Source organism: Zosterops lateralis (genome assembly GCF_965231275.1).
Source record: "Zosterops lateralis genome assembly, chromosome: 5".
NCBI lineage: Eukaryota > Metazoa > Chordata > Aves > Passeriformes > Zosteropidae > Zosterops > Zosterops lateralis.
Genome location: NC_139766.1, coordinates 21,173,292 through 21,195,578, shown reverse-complemented (window position 1 = coordinate 21,195,578; position 22,287 = coordinate 21,173,292). Strand labels below are relative to the sequence as shown.

General features: G+C 33.9%; 2 long non-coding RNA genes across 3 annotated transcripts in view; one reads left to right on the top strand and one right to left on the bottom strand.

The window, feature by feature from the left end:
• Positions 1–22,287, bottom strand: part of LOC310909430 — a 306,230-nt gene that overhangs the window by 225,304 nt on the left and 58,639 nt on the right. The window lies entirely within an intron of this gene.
• Positions 791–22,287, top strand: part of LOC310909429 — a 36,596-nt gene continuing 15,099 nt past the window's right edge. The window contains exon 1 of one of the 2 annotated variants that reach the window (XR_014590074.1): positions 791–890. This is a non-coding gene — a long non-coding RNA (uncharacterized lncRNA). The remainder of the gene's footprint in view (positions 891–22,287) is intronic. The other variant, XR_014590075.1, reaches the window with a different exon arrangement.

Here is a 22,287-nt window from a genome sequence, read left to right as displayed (position 1 = left end):
AGGAGAAAGACAGTACATAAGCAAACACACCAAGAGCAACAATTCATGCAGTGATGGGCGACAGGCACCGAGTTGATAGTTTTTTCCTTTCAGTTTTGCGTTTATTTATTCATGCTATGCCAAAATAAAATATCAGTAACCTTTTTCTGCCACAATGTTATTGCTGCTTCTTGCTTTACTAAAATCCAGGCCTCAGTACACAACAATACCTGATTCTGCCATCATCTGCCGTCTGCTGCCTTGAGCAACTGACAACATTGCTTTGCTTAAAACTGCTCTGTTCCTGCCTATTGTGGCAGAAATCTCTCTGCTGCATAGATCTTTAAGAAAGCTTGTTCTGACTTCCTGACTTTTAATAAAAAAGGAGAGTAGAATTCTGTCTTTGTATCACAGAAAATCTGATAAACAATCTTTAACACTGACTTAAATAAAATAGTTGTTTTCCATATTGCATATGCTGCTATAGAGTAATAAATTCCAGCATAGGCATGTCAAGAAACTGTTCCCGTTAAAGTTGCTCCAGCAGTTCAGAATCAAACGATGCTAAGATCAAATATTCCTTTCCCCTGTGCTTAGTGACAGTTTGGAAGAATTTATGAAAATAAGATTAAAACCTCAAAATTTGTTACCTTTATTCTATAAATTATTTCACTTTCACCCTTTAAAGGCTCTTCTTCATAATAAGTTCTCTGGTATACAACATACAGAAGTGGTGTCCTCGTTCTGGCCAGCACAGGGTTAAGCACTGCAGTAGCCAGGAGGGGCCACAGCCAGGACTCAAACGTTCTTTTATGCCCCCTTACATCATTGCTGGGGCAGGGGGAAGGGAGACTCTTGTGGGGAAAAGGGGCTGCTTCCTCTCGAGTACGTGTGGCTGGTTCTGACCGGAGGTGAGTGGTAGGGTGGTCCCAGCTCCAAGGCAGAGGGAGCAGTTGGGACATTCCAGTTCTGGGCTGGAGTGACTGGTCGGGGTGGTGTGGCTGGAGTTGTGTCCAGCTCTGTGGTGAACACCTTTGCACGTGAATCACTCTCTTTTTGTACACTTTTCTTACTACTATTGCTGTTGCTGTTCATTTTCTTATCTCTCTGATGTCTCCAGTAAATTATTTCTTTCTCCACCCATGATCTTTGCCTTTTGTGCCTCCAGTTTTCCTCTCTAGCCCACCACAATGGCACAGTGGGGGAGGGCAAGGGGGGAGCAAGCAGGTGGCACATGATTTGGAGAATCTCAGTAGGAGGACTCAACTGGGGAGTACCATCCCTAAACCATGAAAATGTGTTTTGGTTGAGATTTTTTCTCTTGTTTTGTTAGATTTTTTTTTTAGGAGGATTGTGTTGGGGAGGGGAGGGCTGTGTTTGTTTTTCATATATTGTATATTCTTCAAAGTATGTATTGTTCTTGAGGCTTTAAGTAGGAAAAAAGATCAATTAAATACACTATCTGCCCTGCTACTTAGCCACAGGGATCGCTCTATGCCCCTCCTCATGTTCATAACTTCCCGGTGTTGTCAGATATATCTTGCTTCACCAGTTATTCAAATTACTTACAGATAGTTTGTTACATCTCTAGCATCATAAAAACATCTGTCACATTATGCTGCACAGAAGTCAACACTGACTTTGCTTCTAAAACTTGAAGTTCTCTGGCAAATTTTGTAGCAATTACAGGCTGCTTATACCTCAGTAAAATCCAAGTTTTTATTTAAATTTGTTAAAAAATTATCACAGAGAGGATGTATTTAGAGGCTAAACAATGTGATGCACTGATGAGTCCAATTAAATATTTTTTTAAAAATCCAGGTATTTATATCTGGTAAAATTCCAAAGGAACATTATGTCTAAAACTCCATCACTCCAATACAATTTGGTATAGATAATTTCAGCTATCATTTTCTGTCATCTGAAGGTGCCAGATAACCTTTTAATAGGAGAGATGAACATTTAATGCACTAGTCATGGCTATTGCACCCGTGTTATGCTTGGGAAAAAAGTGGAGGGTAGACGTTGCTGAAATACAGCATATTTAAATTCAGTTATTATAATACACTGTCTAACATAGGGAAGCTGCAGAGTGCTTTCAGAGTCTGCGGAGTTTGTTAGCATGAAGAAATGAGTTTTGTTTGCAGTAAAAGAAAGAAACCCTCAAGTCACTGGTTATCACTATCTTCTCTCTGAGTTTTAACTGTTTTCTTGTTTATACTCTATGACAGAGGGAAGAAAGTTCAGATAATTTTAGACTCATGTTAATTGGTGGAGAAATAATGAAAAAGCTTTCATAATGCATATCAGGGTCAGAAAACTGTCATGCTGATGTGTAAGATCTACTCATATCTGTCCATAGCCAGTCTACTGTCTGTGTATATTTCTTAAATATTAAACCGAGTGATTGGTCGCTAGAGGGCATCAAATCTGTGCCCTAAGAAATGATGAAAGAAAAACTGCAGATGTTTTAATAGAACAAAGAGAATTTACATCTCTGTATGCCTAGTGCTGTTCTGCAGATCATAAACCAATTCATCTGTATTTTTAGTCACTTTATGGTAGTTTTTATCCACATCATAAAACTGTGCAATAGAAAGCCTTAAAAAAAAATAAAAAAAGGAACATCCATCCACCACCCCCTCACAAATAATATCAAAGATCTGACTTTCAGACTCTAGAGGAAGATTTATGTAGAGCTAGCAGGTGGAAACATAAATTATCTTCCATTGCTGTTTACCATCAAGTCAAGGTAATTATGGAACAGAGAAAAAGGGCAAACAAGAAATGGGCAGAGAAACACAGACTTTGCACGTCTCCTTTGTTTGGTGTCTTCCAAATATAGGTTTCTTTTTAAAGCCACTAAACCTACTTTTACAGTACCCTCTGTATGCTCGTCTGTCTCACACGTACTTTTGTGTCCATTCTTTATTCACTGTCAGATGTCTTCTGCATTCTAAGATGTACTTCTCTTCTGGAACTGGACATCCTTTCATGTACTACTTTCATGTGTTTTCAGGGGTCTTAGCACCTAGGGAAAAAAATTGCAGATGAGGTCATAACATTTTATTGCATATAAAAATGAGGAAAACTCTTAAACATAGAATAACTGTTGGGTTGTATGTAATTAAGTTTTTGCAAGATACATCATATTTAACCCCAGTTGGTCACTTGCACCACACAACTGCTTGCTCACTTTGCTCCAGTAGGATGGGAAAGAGTTAAAAATGAGAAAACACGTGAAGTAAGATAAAGACTGTTTAGTAGGTGAAGCAAAAGTGCACACGCAAGCAAAGCAAAACAAGGAATTCATCCATGGGCAGGTAGTTGTTTACCCACCCCTGAGAGAGCAGGGCTCCATGACATTTAATGCTGACTTGGGAAGCCAAGCATCATAATTCTAAATGTCTGCGCTTTCCTTCTTCTTCCCCTGCTTTACATGCTGGAGACATGATCCCATGTGGTATGGAATGTCTTGTGCAGCTGGAGTCAGATATTCCAGCTGTGTCCCTTCCCAGCTTCTTGAGCAACCAGGCTCCTCATTGGTGGGGAGGTGTGAGAAGCAGAGAAGTATTGACTCTGTGCAAGAACTGCTCAGCAGTAATGAAAAACTCCCTATTTTATTAACAGTTGCCAGCACAAACCCAAAACATAGCCTAGCCCCACACTTCCTACTATGAAGAAAATTATCTATCATCCAAAACCAGCACAGATAGATATGAATCAAAGAGATTAGTACCGCAGGTAAATTTGATATGCTTTGGTTTCCATAGATTTAATATTTGACTGATTTTAATAAACAAATCTTAGCTACTTAACAAAATTAAGTAATTCCTGTACCTTTGAATTTTTTTAAAATAAAATAAAAGTAACATCAATCATATTGATTTGATATCACTTGTTAACACAATAGATCCTGAGTTAGCTAGACAGCTTCTCCTTAATAAATGAAGATAATATTTGCGTGTTCTGTTAGTTTTTTTACTTGCCATATTAAATTGTAATGTAATGGTTCTCTACACAAATACTCATTTGTGTGGAGAACCCCTATAAGACATAAAAGTATCCATACATTTTCTGCATCCAGAATTTTTCAAGATTCTCAAAACCTACTAGTAAATCATTAACATCAAATGGAACAAAAGAAAATAATAATAAAATCTCCCAGGCAATATAAATTTCTCGAATAAAAAGAAAATGTAGCAAAAGAGATTGTATAACTATTTCCTTTTCTGAAATCTTTGGGAGAAGGCAGTACATACATGAGACATGGGATATAATTATAGAGAACTCCTAGTTAGTAAAAGGTGACTTTGATAATTATGAAGCACAACCCACCTCTCAAGATTTCGTTCTTTTACCATCTCTCTGCCAATGGAACACAGGTATTTCAGAAAATCTTAAGGGAGGCTGTTAGTCATAGAAGTTTTTAAAAATTATTATCCAGAAGAGAACAGATAAGTGAAATTTGTTTCTGCTACATTATTGCAATTGCTATATTTCATTCTCACTTAGTAAGGCACCTACAAGGGCACTAACCCTTGAAATAAACTTTAATTTCCAGTATTTTGCCTTGTTCTTTAAAGTTTAGAAGTCAATATGTTAAATCAAGCAATACCATAAGGGTTTGATTTTTTTTCTTACTGATGTTCTAAGTGTAGATATGAGATTATATAGCAATGCCATATTTTGTGTTATTTTTATAGCTTTTATTGCATTTTTTTGCCTGTCAGTGACATACTCAGCAAATAGATCACAGGTGCTGATTGCAAAATAACCCACAGTCATTCCCTTTATCTTTTCATATAGAATTCTGTCATTCACTTAGTTTTTAAGTAGATTTTGGCTAAAAGATTCTCTGAAAGGCTATAAAATAGTACAAGCTTTTTACTATTTACACTTACAAGAGTAAACAGTAGATGCAAAGAACAAATTCTTTATTTAAAACTTAGAAAAGGAGATGGAAATTTATCTTAGAAGATTCCATAATATTCCACTTGCATATATAGTAATAAGAAGATATCATATAACAGAAAAAATGGTTTGAAAGATTTTTCTCTAGTGTAAAGCAATTCCTCTTGGTAGACTGGTTTAGTGCTTCTATTTCTAACTTTTCCATTTGAAAATATGTCTTTTCTGTATAGCAGAATAATATGCAGAATACATTTCAAAAAAAAAAAAAGGTAAACTCTAAATTCAAACATCAATATTTAGTTAAGTTGTGTAGGTGAAATTTGTCTATTTTTCCAAATTAAACTTTTTTAGGCTGTTGCACAGAAAAATGCCTTAATTCTATAGGTACAGTGAGTACAACAAAGGGTGAATAGATTATCAGATTGAAATTCCAAGTGTTTTAAGCTTTAAATACTTATTTTGGCTTTATGTTAGTTTCTTCTATCTTCCTTTGCAAACAGTAACATATAAACTATCTGATTAATATTATGTCATACTCAGAATTTTAATATGAGTAGGAAGAAAAACTCTCAAAGACAGACAGCCTGAATGAATTATTAAAACATATTATCTGGATATCTTGTTAATTTCCAGAGTTAAATATTCTTTTATATTCTTCTATAAATACCAATTTAGATAGAGAATTTCAAGGTTATAGTGCTGTACTGCAAATGAGACCTGTCCTTGAGACTAACAGAAGATGACACAGCTGAATGTGTGGTCACCCTCACTAAATGGTCACTCACATTTTCGCTGAGTCTATCTAGATCTGCTAATTATTTCGTAGACACTTACATACTTAACCTGGAATTAGCCCAGGGATTCATTTTGCAGACATCAACACCAATCACCAGAAAGTTAAAATTACTTTTTAGCCCCAAGTGTGGGTAGACAAGTTCATACAACATCAAAAACTTAGAGCTTCCATCTGAGAAAAATCTTCAGTATTTTTTAATAGAAATTGATTGATTCTATGTTACTGATTATTAAGAAATGGCAGTGTGGCTTCATGGTTTAGTAATTGCCAATAAAGAACACAATGGGAAAAGGTTGTTTCTCTTATAGATGAAGACAATCTGCATTTAATTATTTATTCATGTGTTGTCTCCTAATGTTGTCCTGCCATTAGTATGCTAAAAATGAGAAAAAAACCCAAAACCCTACATCTGAAAATAAGTAAGCAAATCAGTGCAGAGCAGTTACTGAAGTACAGCATGTATTCAAAGAAAAATGTTGCTTATATCTCTCTGAAAATTAAAGCTGAGAATTGAGGGGAGTTTTAAAAGCCTTTTATTGCAATTTTTTTTCAGTAATTTCTCTTATTTTCACTCAAAATCAACATATTCTTCTCTTACTGTTTACATTTGTGCATTTTTGAAACATGTTTTTCTTCATGTCTTTGAGGATTTTTTGTCTCTAAAAAAGTTGTTCTATAATTTTTTTTTTATTATTAATTATTTATTTATTTTGTGTGTGTGTGTGTGTGTAGCACATGGAACTACACTCATGAACTCACAAAACTTTTTAGTCAAGTTCCTTATATTACTTATTAAGGCCATCGGGTACCTCTGAGATTCAAAGTTCTTCCTTGCATTTGAAATTCTGAGGCAGATAGACAGAAAATAAAGTGTGAGTGCCTTTCATTAGTCAAAGGTTGTCAAAAATGCAGCTTGGGAGCTGTAATGGTACCTAATTTTTAGTGCAAATTAGTTACAATACTACCCAGCAGACTATGCACAGGAAAGTATAAAAAATACCAGATAAAATTAGGGTTTAGCTCCACCACCAAAACTAAGATTATTTGAAAGAATAAAAGAAAAATATTTCAAATAAAATAATTCATCATGTTGGTTGGCCAGCATGTTGGTGAATGAAGTCCAGAACAGAGAGAAAGAGAGAGACATAATTGTCAGTTTGTCATAATTGCAACGTATACCAGGAAATCTACCCATGCACCTTATACCACCATAAGAGAGAATAAAACCACAACCAATAGTGACACCTAACTACCATGTATTAACACTTTATGATTTAATTAACATATAAGTGCTACAGTCACTATAGTCAGTCTATAGTCGGTCTCGTAATAAAATTTGACAAAAAAATTATATATTTAGGCAAAAGACCCAAGCAAACAAACCAACCAAAACCAACAGCATTCCTTAACATTATTAAAATTATCTGCATGTTAAATCAAAGATTGATTTAAATCTCTAACCAATTAACATAAAATCTTGGTTGTTCTCTATCATAAAACAGAGCTTTCAGTATTCAGTAATTCTTACAGTAATTCACTTTCTGTTTCATACTACCTCACCCCTCAGATAGATTTTCCTTGCAGTGTTGGACATATGGTCATAATGTTCTAGCTCGCTTATGAACATGCTACCTTGCAGAACATAAACACATTGATTCACAATAAAATCAGTTACAATAACTGGAAAAGAGCAGGCAGAATCGTTAATGCTATTGCTGCATAGTAAAAAGAGAGAAGATTAGAAAGGCAAAATATTTAAATGTTCCTTTTGTATGTCAATGAGTGGAGCCATAAGGAAAGTAAATTACGTTCTATTAAATCAGGCTGTTGTAAGAAGAATCACAGAGGAAAAGAAACTGCAGTAGTATACATATATTTTAATAGCAAAATATAGGGATTATAGCTTTATTATCTGTATTCAGTCTCATGCATCAATTTTAAGCAACCCATTTAAAACTGACTGGGAATTTTGAGCTGACATGAGATTTGATCAGCATCAAAGTCATAGAGATCTCTCTGACTCTTAAAAATTTCAAGAAAAACAGAACCAAAAATGCATTGGCTGTACTTGTTTTCACTTAGATTGAAATATAAAAAAAAAAAAAAACACCCAACAAAACAAACAAAGAACAACACCTTTCTGTGTAGAACAAATACGAAACACTTCAAGTCAGTTTCAGTTTGCATTTCATCTCACAAGCATGCTGCATTACATCAGATCCTGGGGTCTTTTTGTCCTTATTTTCCCCTTTGAGGAGAATAAATTGTGCAGTTGATTAAGCAATATGTTTCCTCATAGAGGGTGGCTCCTAGATATGGTTGGATTTTTTTACCAGTTTTCAAAGCATCTATTTGTCAGCAGGTATTTAAACTTTAATACTTTAGTCTAAATCCGAAGTCTCCTATGCATTGTTGTGACATTGCAGTTCAGGGTAGAATAGTTTGTGCAAAATGCTTGTCATCTTTACTATTTTTACTATTGATATATATGAAGAGCAAAAATCATGTTCTTTGTTTCATAACATACAATTTTTAGAGTGTAGTAAAACTCTTTAATATTTAGTTATCAAGTAAATCCGTTTCAATGACAGTGAGTGCCCTGGTACATCAGCAGTATAGACTCCACAGGAATCATGCCAAAAGGAAACCAAGCCCCACAGAGCAAAATTGGAAGAGATTGTAGTCCTTTCAGACTTCTTTGAAGAAAGTGATCTGTCATTAAAAATTCACTAGTAGCAGTAAAAAAATTAAAAACATCACTACACATTTTGAAGATTCAGAAGATGAGAATATGGGAATTCTTAACGAAGTGAATGACATCCAAGAGAAAGCTGACCAGACAAAATGAAGACATGCTAATTTCCCTCCTGAGGTTGCTTGCAGTAGATTCAATAAGACTGTTTTCATGTCAGCTTTCAAAAAGGTAAAAATTTTAAACGATGGTGATCGTATTTTTCAATGCCCTAAAAAATAGGGTCTGGATATGGCAGGAATACAAATGCATGTATCCTAGATTGGCTCACTGCTCACTGCTTTAATCCTGTGCTTTATCTGCGATGCAGGTATAATATGTATGGCATGTTCATAGATACATACGTATTGCCTAATATTAATGTGTATATCTATATATCTCAACTTCAATACTACAATAATAGTTATTCAACTCTGCAATATTAGTGTATAAAAGTGGTTTACAAGGGATGGAGAACCAATAAACACATGCATTTCAAACAGAAAAGAAAATTTAAAAAAAGTAAAATTAACAAGATCAGAACCATAATTAACCTTTGTGTAGCCTCAAAAATGGATATACAGCAAAGTTTAAGTGCTGCAGGAGAAGGGAGAAATGAGTTGTGAGGAAGTAAAGAGTAGAAAGAGTTTGAATTGACACTTATTCAAGAGATGAATGAAGACCCATAGCACCAATTCATATACTTCTTACATTGTGCTTATATTTTTTAACTTTCAGTTTTGTAATAATGTACACCTATTGTTTGGGATTTTGTTGGATGTTTTACTTTTTAATAAAACCTGTATTGTTTCTATTGCTACACTTGTCTACAATTTACATGGCATGACAAATTTGATAAATTTACCCATCTCTTACTTTCTATGAATTAATAAATCAAATGATGCTACTAATGGTGTAACAAAAAAATCTGCCTAAGACTTTGAATAATTGGAATGTATTGGAATGCTCTGGTTAAGATTAAATTTTGCTTGTCAGTTTAAAGTCAATGTCAATGACCATGTCTTAAGGAAGAATCTTCCCTATGTCCAAAAAGAACAAAATCATACCTTATTCCTAGAGCAGACTAATTCATGAGAGAGGAAGTCTGGACACAGTGCAAGAAGTCAGTCTAGTCCATAAATGAACAGATATGTAATACTTAATTCAGATTTTCCAGATATTCCTGAGACTAATGCAAACATCAACAAATAGATTTTTGTTAAGAACCTGAAGTTCTATTACAAATGTTATATAATTTGCCCCCTTTTTTTTTTTTTTTAATATTCTACTCTTTTAATCCTATAATCATGTAATAATCTTCTTTTTTAGGCTTTGAAAAGTAGAAGCTTGGGTATTTTTCAAAGCAGATACCTGAATATATGTAATGGTAAAATGACCCAGAATATTCAGGTCATTCTAAATCTACATATCCATAGCCTCCTGTTGAATTCCTATTGATCTATATCTGGCCTCCAGGCCTTTTTGTTGTCTATTCATATTGTCCTACATGAGGGCTGAAGCCAAGGGAAAAAAAAATCTCCTCCATTACTACAAATAAGAACACTTTCACCTATTTTGGTGCTTATCTTACCCCAAATAATTTTTCAATTCTAATTTTGCAAGGAAATAGACTAGTTTCATCTTTAGAGAGCTGTTACAATAAGTTTTCACTGGTTTAATAGTTTCAGGTTTTCTATGGCCTGTAAAGTTACATATAAATATAAATATAAATATAAATACAAATACAAATATGTAAGCAAATATTTACAATAGGGCATATTTCCTTGCCAGGGAGTGAGACTGTGTGTATAGACAGACAGATATACCTGATTATGTCCCACACTTAAAATAATAAAAATATGTTGCTTAGTGTATAAATGCCCATCACTTCACATATGTTATTGACTAATTTTTTTTATCTGGATGTTTATGTATAGACATTGGACCTGCTTCCGTTCTTGTAAGTTTATTGTTTTGGCAGGACAGGTTTACATTTTACATTTTACAAAGTATAAATCCTAAATTTGTTTCAAAAATCATGCTGACTTCGGGATTAAACTGTAGCTTTTAAGAATTTTGGATCCTTTATTCACACTATTTTTCATTAAATACCTCAAAAATATTGATTCCTAAATTTTTACCTTGTGTTTCAACTCAGATTTACTTTGCCAAACCCTGACTCAGGACAACCTGTTAATTCCTCAAAATAGCTGAAACCAATTTTTGGCAAGGCGAGCCTGGGCTATAATTGAGACCTTGATTTTTTTTGTCCATACAAAGCCTTTGTCCTTTTACTAATAATGGCAAAATTTACATTCATTTGCCTACAGTAGAGACCTTGATATTCCTAATCATATTCTCTGTCTTGGTCACTTGCTAAAACCAAGCAGAGTTCTCTGATCCTCCAGAGAAGCAAGAGTTATGTAGAAAATATCTGCTTCGTTTGGCAACGGTCTAACCTATTATTAACGTGTTTATATATTGGGTTAACTTCTATTGATCACAAAAAGTAAAAGAAACCAGTTTGGTAATCTATTACTAGAAACATTGCTTTTAACTATCACCAACTCCTTAACTTATTAACCTAGTTTTAGATTACTTGCTTCATGTTACCACAAATCCTGGAAATTTAACATGATCTCATCTTACTCTAATCAGAACCAAACCTTCCTTTGCACAGGAGCTCAAAGGCTGATATTTTTTGAGCTGTTCATAATTCATGCTTGCCATCTGTTTCTACTAAAACAAACTAACCAATTTGTTATTTAAAGATAGATTTCTGGGTGGAATAGTTATTAAAAAAAGATTGAAAACATGATCTTAAAAGGCTCGAGATTTCAAGTATGAAAAAATTACAAGTGATTGGAAAAAAAAAAAAAGACCTTAATTTCATGTCAATTTTATTATATATCCTTATTCCTGTATATTAGTAATTGTTCTGTATACACAAAATATTTATAAAATTGCATTTTACTTTTCTCATTTTATCCCTACTCTATTTGTCTAGCCAGTTACTGTCATAGAAGTCAGTGGATTTTGTTTGGGATTATGGAGAATCCCATAGTATTTAATATCAATAAACAAACTGTGCTAGTGGGTTGGTGAATGGACTTTAGCTTCTATTTCTCACAGAAATAACAATCTTAAGTAGAGTTGAAATTTTATGCTAGGAGACAGGAACAGAGAAGGAAAAAATAATCTCTAAATGTTAGGCAGTGTAAATGAGCTATGAGTTGTGGAAGAAAGGTAGGGGTTTGTTTTTTTTCTTTTGACTAGAGTATTATGTGCTAAAAAATAGCTTCCAGAAAGTTATTACTTTCATGAAATTAATTTTTTGTTTCAAATTCCAAATTTGTTTCCATTCTACATGGTAAATTATTGTAAGGGAAACCGTATCTTAGATCATAATTGTCACAGTGGCTAAAAAATTATTCATCTATTTTTTCTTTAAGAGGAAAATTCAAAATAATAAGAATGCAAACAGTGCCCTTGATCACCAAATATGCTTACTTTTCCTATTATATATTGATGGGGAAATCTGAGGTTATAGATTCACAAACCACTTATGATGCTCCTGTGTAAGACATTCATAAGATTATCTTACAGTATTCTTCAGAAGCAGAATGCATTTATTTATATGGCTTGGATTTTTAAATAAAAATGACTGTGAAAAGCCATAACTCAAAAACTCATATAGGGGATGGAAAAAATTAATATTAATCTTCAATCTTCATTGCTACAATTTTGTGTTCCAATATTATTTGTTTCTCTAGATTAAAAGTGAAAAGTATTTGTTTATTTATCCCTTTCAAATGTCTTTCTAGTGGAAGGCAGAAGAAATTGAAGGAGTTTTGAAGGAGTTTTGAACGAGTTTTCCCTATAAAGCAGAGAATGTGATAATTAGAAGAATAATAGTAACAGGAAATTTAGACTTGAACTGCTGACTTCTATCTAGATAAGTTAAAAAGTCCTTCTTCAACCTCAGATGCAGGGTCTGGATATCCTGTGGGATGCTTGTCTCTGACAAAAAAGTTAGGAAAGAACTTTTTCGTAGATGACATTTCAAGAATGAGCAGAAAAATTGAGTTTGTCAATTTCCTTTTTGTATTGCACTAGGTATGATTTTCACCTAGTATAAGATCATGACATTTCAATCTTTTTAAAATATTAGTTTATATTTATGAATCTTTGTTTACCTTCCCTATAGGCCTAGTTGTGAAATTTTGGTCCATTTTCCCTTCTCTTGTTCTTCACCATCAGTTTGTATAGTATATTCAGCTTACTGTTTGCTGAAAAAGGACATTTTTCTATACCTCAATTAGACAGTTTACAGTACAGTTCTGTACTAGGTTGACTTGTAACATATTATTCCAGCAAAAAAAACCTCTACCTGGTGCTTGCATATTGTTCTTGTATTCATTCTAATTAATTACAGATACATCAGTGTTCCTGCTGTTAGCAAGCCTTTAATAACTGCTTCCTTCTTTTTCAGTGATTTGTAACTACTACCCATCTTGATATTCTTGAATAATTTTTCTCAGCTTGCTGCTACTTGAAGTTAGATATCCTTTGATAAAGTTTCCATTTAGAAGAACACTTTGCCTTCTAAATTCTTTCTAGAACCTCACTTTCCACTTACTGAGACAGAAGTGACTGATAGCTTATATAATAAGCTTAAATTCTAGAAAGGAACTGACCATCCCTGAGGAGAGGTCTGTTTTCTGTAAAGAAATGTATGTTTTCAGTTACGCATCTTTGAAATTAGATAATTGGTTTCTTTTAGCTCATTGACAATATAAAATAGACATGAGAGTTGTTATATTGCGAATCTTCTTGAGCACTGCATCACAATTGCTTGAACTACGCTTGTGTCTGAACATTCAGAATCATTTGCTTCTTTTGTCAAAGAGGTCATCAGGTAACCCTGGCAAAATTTGCTTATATAATGTCCAGGGTAGTGTGAGCATTGATGCGTGTGTAATGGAAACAGATTATAAATATACTTTCTAGTCAGAATTTGTATTTTATTTTATATAGATTAAACATAACAGATAGAGTATAGATTATTAATATAGGTGGACAATATGTGAGGGTGTAGTGTCCCACCCTTAACAGGAAGGGAGCAACCACGATTCATAGATGCTTGTGTTCAAAAGGAATTATGAAGTCAGAGGGTCTGCAAAAACTTACAAAGATTTGTTAGTGTGTTATACACCTGGCATGGAAACTGGTGTAAGTTAGTCCTTTATCTCCTAGATAGCTACTAGAAGCGCATGGAGGTAGGTTTTGAACAAAGGGATAGGGGAGGTGGGGAGATAGCAAGAGAGGGAGAGAAAGAAAGGAGGAGAGTCCTGGATTGAGTGTCGATGCATCTAATAGGGTGTCCATGCTGCTGGGGTGCCCTGGTGTTGTGTTTCCAGGTGTTCTGAGGGTACCATTTCATAGACAATTTTTCTCACTCTGGATATATGTTTCTTGCTTCCTATGCAAATTAGTTCTCATGCAGAGTCTGTTCTTCTAGACAGAAGTGGTTCTGGGAGTGGCTTGGAAAATTTTAGAGGACTTTGGTGGCCTTGATCCCCTTGTGGAGCCCATGGCTGTTTCTTGACCTCATTCCTGTACCTCCACTGTACTGTGCCACTTCAGCAGCCAGAACAAGGACACTTGTCCCAGAAAAGTGTTGTCTTACCTCTGTATGTCCCCATTCTCCAGCCACATCCTGGTCCTTTCTCACATTGTGTTCTTACCAACAATCCCTGGCTGGCTCCAGAGTTGTCTGACTCTCGGTGCTTGAGATGTGCTCATCAAGCCCTGCAATTTCTAGGCTTCTGGTGTGTAAAGAGAAAAATTGACACCTTTATCTGTCATGTACAAGCTTAAAAACAAGCCCTGCCATTGTATTCTACCTCAGTTTCAATGGGATGTTCTGCCTTTATTCAGACATTCTTGTTTGTTTGTTTTGCTCCCATGTACTGTATTTTTAGATTATGAAGACTCTAATCCTCAAAGATATTAGATATTCAGAAGAAGCTGCCTCATTGGTTTTGTTAAAAAAATGGTGTCAGAGAGAAACCCGATTGTATTCCATTCACCTTATGTATGGAATTTTTTAATCCTGAGAGCATTTTTTAAAAAATTAAATTCTGTCTGAATTTAATTATTGACTAGGTTTTGCAGTGGACTAGATTTGAAGAATTCTTCATGCATTCTTTTAGAACTGTTCCCAGAAAGAAAAAATGAATTCATAGGAAGAATTATAGACAAATATATGAGGAAGCATGACTTAAAGATGACAGGAGATTCCCTGAAGAAAAAAGAGATTAGCATATATTCTTCTTTTGGTTTCCTAGATATTTGAAATCCAAAAGCAAAATAAATTATTTCTCTTTACAAATTATTTAGCTGAAAAGTTAAGCTTTTTCTTTTTTTTCTTCTGAGCACTATATGCTGAAAACCAAGAAGTACATTTCACAAATTTTTAGGTTTTGAAATTTGTACGACTCCAGAAAACAACAAAAATAAATATCTTAATTATGTTATGTTTCATGCATGTATATTAATAAAAACTATAATGTACAGGTGAGAGAGAAAGACAGGAAAAGGATAACATCCAGCACTATTTATCTTAGTGACTTCCACCAGAGGTGTGACAAATTAATGAACTGATCTGAACTGGACAAAGCAGAGACTTAGATCCCCTGTGAATCTCTAAACACACATTTATTGTCCATCTTTATGCTCTCTCTTTTGTAATTTTTCTACTCTACATGAACCATTATGTGAAGAGATGAGGATTTTCTTGGTCTGTTGCCTTTTTTTTTTTTTTTTTTTTTTCACAAAACTGTTTTTTTTCCAGGCAGTCTTTGTTCAGTATTTTCTGTTTAACTTTGCATTCTTTCCAGTATTATTATGACTCCTGCTTTCCAGTGATATTCTACATTTCAAAGTAACGTGCCATCCTTCCCACTAAGTGCAAAAAGAATTGGAATCTACTTTAGAGAGAGCATTTTCAAATACTCTCTTGGGATTTCTGGAAGGGTGAAAGTTATGTCTGCTGACTTCACTTTCTATTATACCATCTAAATCACTATTTTTATGAAGTACATTGACTTTAAAACCTGTCTAAGTCTCCTTCAGGCCTATTTGCTTTGCATGTCTCCAGAACACACATGGTGGGTTTTCATTTTGTGTTTCCTTTTCTGCAAATACTACTCTGGGTACTAATGGCCAAATGTCATTCGTATGACCATATCTGGTTCTGGGCACTGCTCAGATTCACTGAAGGATGCACAGAGCACAGATGTGACAGTTTATTTCTTGCCCAGGTAATAACCTTATTTTACTCAAAAAGTGAGAAATTGATTAGTGACCATCTATTCCCCACTCTTCTGAAAGAGTTTTGGTAGAGGGAGTGTTTGGATTTTTTAATTTTCTGGTTTTAATCTGTGGAGAGTACATTATGATGTTACTGTTCTTACAATGCAGAAAACCTGCAGTAAACAGTCCATCCCACCTGTGTTTATGAACATACATATATACAGAAATTAATATTACACAGGGCTTATAAACTAAAATATTAGCTAAAATAATTGCTCTGCTAAGCTATAGACATTTCACCTATGTTTGCCTGCTAGATCAAGTTCCTATTTATATTACTTTTCCATAGATTACTTAGTGAACTGTGGCTTCTAAAGGCTCAGTTTCAAAAAGAATTAATTTACTTCAAACCCAGACTCTTTAGTATTGCCGAACGCTGAGTTGTAGGTATGAATACAGCATTTAATTTCCAGTGGTCTAATTTTAAAAAGTAATAATGGGGCATGTCATCATGAGAGAAACTTCAGTCTTTTGGGCACAAAAAATTAAAATAATATCTGCTGGACTCAAGTTTCCTACCTTTTCTCTTTACTTCTTTGTTCTCTCCACCTGCCAATTTTTTTTTAAATTATTCATTTGCTTTGAAGAAGTCTTTCAAATAATTAATTAGCTTCTATAGAATAACATGCTTCTCATCAAATATAAGTGAAATATCCAGTTAAAATGATAACTTAAGAAGTTTAAAGCAGCCTAATAATTTCTTGAAAACCTAAAGCTGCAAAGAGGCTTATACTGTAAGTAAAATTAGACAAAATAGAATTTTCTGATTGCCAATATTGCTCAGCCTAACTTTTTAATACTGTTTGTTCAGAAGGAGTAGACATCCAGTGTGGTGTTTCCAAATCACTTCATTCATTGGCTTTGTCTCATAAAAACTCATAAGACACCTATATGTAGCTACTACAAAAAATTCCGCTTGGGTTTGTGATCTACATTATATTTGTATCTGGAATGTCCTTTAATTATGAAATTTACAGGGTTATAATTTTGAATTAGTTTACTGATGAAACAACAAGCTTTAAAAAGTGCGATCACATTATCCGTTAATATTGTCCCATGATAAGACATTCATTAGCATCAACTGAGTATCTCATTCCTTAATATACTTGAATGTTCATTAGTTTGTAAAAGTAAAAGCAAAAGCATCAATGTTCTAGAAATAATAGCTCCTTAGTTCAACATATTTGAGATCATGTTTTCATTTAAAAAAAAAAAAAAAATCAGAAGAAGTCAAGGACTTTTTAGTTCCAAGATGCCTTAGGCTGGAAAACAAAATAGTTAAAAGATGTAATTTAAAGTCTGGTTTCCCAGCGCTTATTGACTATTTTTAAAAGGCATCAGAGAAAGCGAAAAAAGACCCCTAAGGCAATTTTTTCTCCTAAACTTTTTTTTTTTTTTTTTTTTTTTTTTTTTTTTTTTTTTTTTTCCCATTCTTGCTAAAATGTGTTCATACTTAAAAAAAATTAAAAACGTTAAAGTTTTGCTTTTTATTCATCATCATATCATCATAATTAGATAAGATGAAGAAAAAAGCATAACCACAGAATCACTTATTTACTAAATAAAATGAGTAGCTTAAAAATCTATAGTGGTGTTATAGATGTAAGGGGAATTAAAAGCAGCACAAGAAAATGGGTATTTCCCTGGAGAAATCAAATTAGTTCCTCCGTAGTGTCTGTCCATGAAGAGCATGATATTGGTCTATTGTGCATGTTTGGACTGCATACCACAGAGTAAGGTACAGAGATCCTTCCAAGTCCCTGCTAAACTGACAACTGTCCTGAAGCATCTTCCCAACTTAGATCCAGATACAACCTTGTCTATATGTATGACATCAAACTTCTGCTAATAATAATTTATTGCGAGGCAGGTGTCTTTATATTTGGGTTGTTTCTACTGTCCCTCCTCCCAAGGATTACAGCAGCGAGCCAAAGGCTGTGGGAAGCAAGGCTTAGTGAAGAGTGAACAACACCCTCGCTGACTTTGTTCATTTGGCCTTTTTCCATGAAGCTGAGGACTTCTTTACAACTGAGCAGTTAATGATTATGTCACAGGAAATATTGATATTGGCCAGCCAGTATTTCTTTTATTTGAATACCTTTCTCAGTCCTACTTTTTGGCAGATTCAGCTATTTGACAAAGCAGTAATTAATATTTTCTATCAACATGGGAGACGAAGAAGGGGAAAAGGGTCTCCTTTGAATATAACCTTGCTCGGTTATACATGAGCAGATGGCATCTTCACCTTTTTCCTGTGAACTTTCTAAAACTTTTCAGTAAAGTTTCTAAAAATTTCTGTGCACAAGGCACTGCCAAAATTAGTCTGGTCACTTGCAACAAAGCAATTCACAGCTCTGAATAAATAGTTTCATAGTAAATCCTCAAGGGAAATACAAAACACCTCTCCCATTTACCCTCCCTGAAAAGAAATATACAGAAAACACTCAAACCCAAACCTAAACAAAGTAAACCTTTAACCCTCCCACAGAAACAAAAACATTAAAAAAAAAAACAAACAAAAAAACCCCCCCAAAAATCACAATGAACCAAACAAAAAACCAAACCAAACCACTGATAAGCTCCCTAAATCACAAAACTTTAAAAAACTCTTTTTTTTTTTCTTTTTTTTTTCTTTTTCTTTTTTTTTTTTTTCTTTTTAAAAATCTCTCTTAAGGTAAATTTAGAAGAGTGAACTGACCCACTAAAGAGATATAAGAACATGCAGACTGTCCATTTTAGAAACATTATCCATTATTCTGCAACTAAGTTTCAGCTTAATTTATGCCTGTCATGGAAAAAGCTTCCTGATGTCAGGTCTGGCTGTGTGTAGGGCTGTGCAGGGGGATCAAGCTGTGCTACTGTTTAGGATTCCTGCCAAACAAGTGACATTTCCCAAGAACATAAACAGAATTTTAAAAAGTTGTCTTTGTCCTTCTTAAACAGTAGGTCTAAAGGAGACCTAAGGAAAAGCAGAAGAAAGAAAGAAGACTTATCCTGATAGGGATACATGGTTGCTAAGAAGGAAAATAACAAAGCTATTCTGAGCAGGGAACAATGCTCCCTTTAAGAATAAACTATGGAAATTAATAGTTTGTCCTTTGTAAATGGTGTAATTTCCTATTTTAGTGTGTAAAGTAATTGGAATATTTTTGAAGACAAGTATTTAAATATTTAGCAGCATATTAAAACTGAAGAAAAGGGCATGACTGGATTTAGAGTTTGCCCTATCTACAGCATGGAGGCATGGGTCAGTGGCTCACTAGGGAGAATAGCAACAAGGATGACAGCATAATAAAGGAGTTTAAACTGACCTGGAATTTACCTTTTGAATATTCATTTCATAATTTAAATTACTCAATTTTTGAAATTTTTTTCTATTAAAAAACTAAAAAAAAGTGTGTTTGAGTTGAGACAGACAATAACTGATTCCTTAATTGTTTTGGAGGGTTGAAGTGAGTATAGCTCAAGTAAATTAGTTCCTAAGCAAGGATGGGACCTTCATTCTACAGGACATGATCTAATCTTTGATGAGAAAAAAAAAATAGGGAAATGCTTTGAAGGGCTTATTCCAACTTTGCTGACTTTAGTTATTTACAAAGAATTCCTCACCTTAGGAAATAAATATACTATACTGAAAGCCAAAATTGATCACTGCTTTATCTATCCTCAGTGCAGAATAAAATTATTATGCTTTAATCCTTCATGAAAATTAAATAATAAAGCATTTCAATTTATAGATATCTAAACTGTATCAGTAGGGGAAAAAAAAGTAAAAGAGAAAAAGGTTAGAAATGAAAATTTCCATTTGATTGGAATTAAAAATTGTCAGGAGGAATATTTATTCCATTCCAGAATGAATACTTGTCTCCCAAATTTTGAAAGGAAATTACAGTAAATAATAAAGTTTGAGAATATGACAGATAGTTCATCTAGAAACATTCAAAATTTGCTTAAAACTGAATTTCTGGTTTTTGACCAGTCGGCTTTGGTTCCCAGAATTTTTTGAGCTTATTTAGTATTGGTACTGGAAAAATGTTCTTTTATGGGAGATTTTTGAAAGGTGAAACCTTGTTAGTGCATCCTCTAGGAGAGGAGTCTGGAGAGCATTCCAGAGACTACGAGCATTACTCAAGAGTCTAAGAGCTTTTAGAGACATTAGAAGGTGTCAGACGAGTCTCTGGTTCATCAGAAGGCCTGGACTTCTTTCACCAAAGCCAGAGTGTCTCCATCCCTGAATGTTTAGTTTTAGCTTTAGTTTTAGTTTTCATCTGAAAAACTCGAGGTTCAGTTTCTGTTTCTTATACTGCAGTTGTCATGATTTGTACACTGTTCTTCAATTAGCCTTTTATGTTGTCTATGAAATTCAGAATCCCTGTTACAAAGTAGGGAACTGAGCCTGAACGGAAGTTGGAACTTCTGATTTTATAGCTCAAAAGTTTGGTCTTGTAGTAGAAAAAAGACTTTTCCATTCCTCAGTGTCTCATTGTAAAATGTATTTATTTACCACCTTCGGATCTGATATGACACTTCCTGAGATGAAGGTGAGACACAGTACATTATTCCTAGAACCTCCTGACCTGTACAAAGTCCTCTGTTCCTTGCCTTGTCAGACAGACTCAGACTCCCACATGAAGTCCCAATCCTACCTGAAAGGAAACATTCAGCCCATGGCTCACTCCCACTCCCTGCTGAGCTGAGATTGCTGCAGTCTTTCATGCTGAGCCTCAACTGCAGGGGCAATCTCTGCCCACAAATAACAGCACAGTTTTTTGGACATGGATCTGTTCCTTTCTGCAGAAAGAAAAGCTCTGTATCTTAAGGAAAGGGGATCTTTCTGCAATGAGGAAGCTCTCAGGAAAAAAAAAAAGAAATGCACAAGACAGAGTAACAAAATAATAGTTAAAAACCTCTTTGTCATTTGGTAGGAGAAGAACTGTTACACCTATTAATGATATCAAGATGATAAGATATAATTATATAATATTTTCAGAAATATTTTTATTATGTTATTGTATTATCTGCTCTACAGAATATGCAATATGACAGGTAAACATATTTCTAATGTTAAAGATGAAAATCTGCAAAAAGAAAATTAAAAAATTAAAGATTACAGTAACAAGAGACTGGTAACAGCAAATAAATGTCCCCAAAAAGATACTGGAAATCCTGTTTCAAGCAATTGTGTCCCCAGCTCTTAATTGTTTTGGGTTTTACTGAAATTTTATGGCAATGAGTCCTTTGAGGTTAGTCACCTGGACACTTTCATAATTTCTCAGAGGATGCAACTACAAGGAAAATAATCAAAACAAGTAAAACAATTACCTTTATGGTCTGTGTAAAAAATGTAACTCCAAAAAATAATATATGAGAATTATTTCTGTAATCATCCTTTTTATCACTGTACATTTTTAAGGAAAATTTTAACAGACCCCAGGTTATAAGACACCACTGGTTATGAAACACCTTTTATGTGAGTCTTCTAGATAAGTCAAGAACAGGGCTAAAATACTAAATGAATCATCTTTTCATTTATAATTTATAATCAAGTAGATTGCAAATGAAAAAAGTAATTGACTATGTTATTCATTATTAATTGATAACAAATTAAAGGTTTTGTAAGTAGACAATGTGAGAAATTTTCAGTGAGCCCTATAAAGCAAAGAATATAGATTTTAAAGAGCTGCATTAAAAAAGAGAATTTAATCTGCATTCATGCATTAATATCAGATTATTAAAGGCCTCTATACATCTTTCTCTTTGTTTCTTTCCTAAACTCTCTTTCTAGTATCTGACAGAAAAGATTCTGCTACTTTAAAGCAGTATTTCTCTTTCAAATGATCGAGCTACAGGAACAACCAAAATTGATAATTCTTACAAAGTGGTAAATTTTTATAAACTTCTTGCAACCATGCTGTAAAGATGATTAGAAGATATAGAAGATAACTATGTATTTAATTCTTTGTTCCTTTTCTTTTTTACTTACTCAAAAAAAAATAGTTGAAACAAGATGAAAGTATTTGAAAGGATATTCACTGAAAATAAAAATGAGAACAGAATGTTGCTCCTTGCTTCTCTAAGAATAATATAAAATATTCTCTTTCCATAGCATCACTAGACATGTAGGACCACCTTTTCGGGAACCCTGGATAGATTTTTGCAGCATGGATTTAATTAGTTGTTATCATCCCTTCATTGGTTCAACACTTTCATCGATGATATCTTAAGTTCATGAATTTTAATAGTTCTAATAAATATGCAATGAAGTGACAGCAGTCTGTTCTACTTTGGATCAAAGACACAGACTATTCTTCAAGTTCAGGTTTAATTTTTGAGTTCTTGTCTTTCAGAGATATTCGACTCTTCATAAAAGAAACAAAACAGAGGGTTGCTCTTGTTCATTTTGGTTTTTTTTGTTTTAACTGAGATAATATTTATTTTTTTGAACATCCCTGAATGTTTAGTTTTCATTTGCAAAACTTTAGGTTCAGAC